The sequence below is a fragment of the Lepisma saccharinum genome, unplaced genomic scaffold, assembly GCF_977018435.1.
Source record: "Lepisma saccharinum unplaced genomic scaffold, izLepSacc3.1 HAP1_SCAFFOLD_391, whole genome shotgun sequence".
In the NCBI taxonomy this organism is placed as follows: Eukaryota; Metazoa; Arthropoda; class Insecta; order Zygentoma; family Lepismatidae; genus Lepisma; species Lepisma saccharinum.
Genome location: NW_028143096.1, coordinates 225,033 through 229,924, shown reverse-complemented (window position 1 = coordinate 229,924; position 4,892 = coordinate 225,033).

Below are 4,892 nucleotides of genomic sequence, written 5' to 3'. Positions count from 1 at the left end.
AGGTGATGAGCATTTGCTCGTCGCTGAGCTTTTTCGCCAGGGCATCGAGGCTGGCCGGGAGGAACCTCAGGGAGTCGAGGAAACGAAGTTTGATGTAAGAGCCTGATTCTGGGATTCGCACCCACTTGCTCAAACTAATATAACGCTCCTCGTTCTGCGCCAGGACGTTGATTCGCATGTAGTCTTACCCAAGATGTGGCACCAGATGGTGGAAGTCGTACCCCGAGCCATTGTGGAAAAACACGGGGATGAAGCGCGGATCCCGGGCCAACAAATTACAACGGTTGCACCAAGGACCAATGTATCTACCGTTGAAGTGATCATGATGTTGAACTTTACGGTTGTTGGTGCAAAACTCCCTGGTGCACACAGGACAGATAGTAGCCTCCTCGTGCTTGATTTTGTCGTCAGAAGACAGCGATTCTATAGACTTGGGGGTCAACAGGAACTCCCCTATCTCGTTGGCTTCCCCAACCATCCTTTCTAGAAAATGTTTGACTGCGTCGGGACCGCGATACACATAGGGCTCGGGGTCAATAAGTCGGTCTCGCCACACCACAACATAAGCATAACTCGAGGCCTCGTAGAGTTGGTAGGGGGTAGTAGAGGAAACTTTGGGATTGGGATCGCATGTGGAGATAGGTTTGAGGAAGGCCTCGAAATCGGTGATGATGATAGCAGGATGCTCTACCATGGCACTGTGCATGTGAAATGTTTCTACAGTACCAGGTTTGTGCAAGACTGCCACCCCCAGCTCGTTGTTACTGCAGTAGAGCTTGTGGTGAGCGAGCTTCACGACAGCGATGTTGGAGCCTCGAACATGTTGGTAACTGCGTTGATCCTGTCCGTCGAACATTGACAAGCACCTGCGACACACCTCGACGTGGTGACTATCACTGCTCCGTTGGCTCGAAACAAGTCTGGAGAGGGAACGGATGAGGGTGTAATGGTGATGGGTCTCGTCCTTGATGAGCAAAAGATGAATATCCTGCGCACCATCGTTCTCTACATCGCTCACCCGAATAGGGTACACAACATTTTTCTCAGTGAGGCCATAAACATTGATAGCCAACTGCGGGTTGTGTGTACGGGCCTCGAACTTGCGAATATCCGAGACCTCCACCGGGTAGTCGATCCCAACCATCGCATCTTCCAGCTCTGGCTCGTACTGCTTGTAGTGGTTAACTCGGCGTGGTTGTTTTTTCCAATGGACATGGTGCAATGCTGAAAGAACCGACCAAAGAAAGCACTTGGCGTCACTGTTCTGAATATTCAGGACAGCCTTCTTTAACACAATAGTACGTGGTAAGGGGACGTAGCTGGACGCGGAGAGAGGCACAAACTTGATAATTTTGATACACAGTTCGTGAGGTTCACCACACAGCAAACCTCCTGAGCCCATAGCTTGATGTTCCTCCTGCTTGGCCACCAGCCTTTCGCCAAACTCGTTGTATATGGCCTTTAGGTTGTCGACATCCGCCAAATGCAGCGTCTTCGCCTTGGTATTGTGGTAGAAGCTATAAATTTCATCAGACGGTTTCTTGTACTGGCAACATAGCGATGCGTAGAATTTGGTGGAGTGCGTTGCAAGCGCATGGCTGAGGATGGAAATCATTTTGGCTTGCACGTTCTCCAAAAAGCTACGCACGTCACATGAGCCCTCCGAAGTGAGGACAAAGTCCTCTAACAAACCCTCAAAAGCAGACTGGTTCGCTTTCGCCACAGGCTTGACACGTTTGGCGGATGGCGGCAAGTCGGCTTTCGCTTTTCTCTTGGTCGAGCGTGGGACAGGTGCTCCGCATGTTGTTATGTGCCTTTTCAGATTACCAATAGTGATATGTTTAACGCACCTGGGACATGGTTTTGTAGCGGTCACATGCTTACCAGGTACACAGGTACGGCGGTGTCTTTCGACATTTTTACTTGAAACACTAGTTTCACACGTAGGGCAAATTTTTACCGATTGCATCTTGTTGAAAATATTTGTGGGGTATGTTATTTTATTTGTGGAGTGCCACAAAATAAATGCTTTGCAATAAAAAAAACCTTGGAAGGCTAATTCACGATGGTGCTGGGTTTGGTGTGTGTTATTTATGTATATGCTGTTCTTGCTCCTTAATCAATCCTGTAAATAAATAAAAACAATAATTATGTTTGTGTATAGAAAACACAAAAATATTATGTGTACATAATTCTATTTAAGTTTTTCTACCAAACAATCTCTTTTTTCTAACCCTCAGCCCTCTTGGTGTATGAAGTATAAATCATAATATCAGAAAAAACAGAGTTATTACCGGTCGCCATTTTTGAAATCAAACCATAAGCATTATTTATGTTTATACTATTCGTCAAGCAATAGCAGATAAAACAAGAATGGGTTTTCTACAACCCATAGTTTATGAATTACAAAACATCTTAGAAATTACATCTTGAAATTTTAATCTAAAATAACTCGAAAACAGCAAGCACTAGTCATCATCCCTCCAATAGGTTGTAGAGTACTTCTAATTTTTTATCGAACGCTATTACAATTGTCGAATTAGGGTAAAAACTAAGCCGGCAAATCAAGTTTCTCAAAAAAATGAAAATCATTCTGTATTTCCGAAACTTGAGGGGGTAGAATCGATTTTATTTGCTAGTCGAATAGTTCTCGTTGAATCCTATCCAACAAACCTAAAATCATCATCCTAGCTCAATTAGGAGCCAAGAAAATCAATGTCTTGGAAAACGTCTTAAGATTTTTGTCTTAAGAAAATTTTCTTGACAGACCAGAAGTAACATCTTGAGATACCGGAAGTCGACTTTCTTAAAGATTAAGACATTTGTCTTAAGACGTTTTCCAAGACATTGATTTTCTTGGATCCTATGGGACTAGAACCATGTAACTTTGGTTTATGTGTATACTAGAACTTTTCCTACATATTCACTCACCTTACAACCCACCCAAACAAAAAAATAAAGTTCACCCCCCCCCCGCGCATGCACACATGTATAAATTTTAATGTAGTCTCGATATTGAAACAAAATATCACTTTTCTTCTTCCCTCTGGCCAAGCTTGCAAATAATTGCAGGAATAATACCATAATATTTTAGACTGTAGGTCCAGGTCCCGAGCCAGACAACATGTTTGCACTACAACACACACAAAAAAATTATATCTGTGCATATGGGAAGTCCAATACATAGTTTGCAATATGTGATGTGATCAGCACCAAAACAATTAATTTATATGTAAGTATATTTAAGTTTCGTTTTGCAATCATGAAATTAAATTTTAATTAACTTCTCTATCCATCTCTCAATCTATATAGCCTCTTCATATTTTGGCACAGTCATTGCGAGTCGGCCATTTTGTTTACGTAGCAAAAACAAAATCTCAAGCTACATCATCGCTATTTTTGCGAATGCTCGATATAGTTGCCGGATTTTTATTTAATTTTAGGAGTAATATCAATAAGCGTGCATAAAAACTAAATATTTTAAATAATAAGATTCGAAGAACTATGTACTTCCACTAGATATCAAACACACGCAACTCTTCGATTACACCCCTCCATTTTTCTTGCCTTCCTCTAACAATTTTAACATATTTCGACCTTTTATTATTATTATTGAAATATGCCCCCGCACACATATTTCCTACCAACAACGGCACACAGAAGAGAGAAATATTCCAGCTACCCACATACTAAAAAGCAATATACAACTACTTTTTTTAAGAATTCGCGAAAAACATATTGCTCACAAATTCTTAAATAACTAGTTGTATATTACTTTTTTTCAACATGCTCCAAATATATAAAGCAGAGAGACATGAAACATCTTCTATATTCCTTCTTTTTGTATGTTTTTGTGAGTATCGTATCAATCCCTAAGATTGTATGTTTATTTTATTTAAGTCTCTCTGAACGCTTCACGTTGACCAGGGCATTCACTTGTTTTTCTCAGCTGTCTCAAGCCTCTTAGGCATGTTTACAATGCATTGTGTTGTGCCATGCAAATCTCCTGAGCATTCAGGAAACAGGTAATACTTCTGGTTATAGAGTCAGCAGTTTGCATGGTAGCAATTAAATAACACGATTCGGCATAGAGGAAGAGCTCGATGGCCTAGTAATATAGAGGTGAGACAAGCTGGGGAGGACTGACTTTTGGGATTGAGTTGAGAGAGAGAAGGTGGTCAGCAAGGTCAGAAGTGGAACGACGCTCTGGTCGACGAATTGGAGAAGCTTACAGAGGACTTCGCTTATTTTGATTCAGCTAAAGACTTCAGATAGACAGGTAATTATCCTACACCCAGCCATGATTCAGGTTCAACGGTTCGAAAAACCAACGAGTGACCATTGTATTTTCTGTAGTCTAGTTCCTTACTGTAATTTTGTACCTTTCGCATTGCCAAGCGATAACTCGCCATGCTAATGACGAGTGATCTCATCAAGGATGGATGATGACCAATTTACATCACCCCAGCAATTAATTGCATAAACAACTGGTTCAGATCCCTTCATTCTTTAGAATGACACGTGGTGGAGTGCTTGAGGCCTTTTCATTTTTTTTAAATGAAAAGAGTTTGTTAACTAGTTTAGAATTCAATACCGCTCCTAAGTTCGTTACCCACCCCAAGAATTTTGCTCATTTATTTAGTTTTTTTAGTATGTCCTTGCCATATTTTATTTTGAAAATACATAGGGCTTAAGGGTTTTAATATTAATGAGGGGAGAAGAATTTACTTGTGCCATGATAGATGTCGAGCTTTCATCTTGCAGATGAACTCGATGAAACATTAGATCAATTATTAGATATAGCACGAGGGACTACAAGTTTTAATTTAGATGTCAGCGGTCTAACTGCAAGTTCCACCCCCAAATTTAAACGTAGTCCAATCTTAACTAGA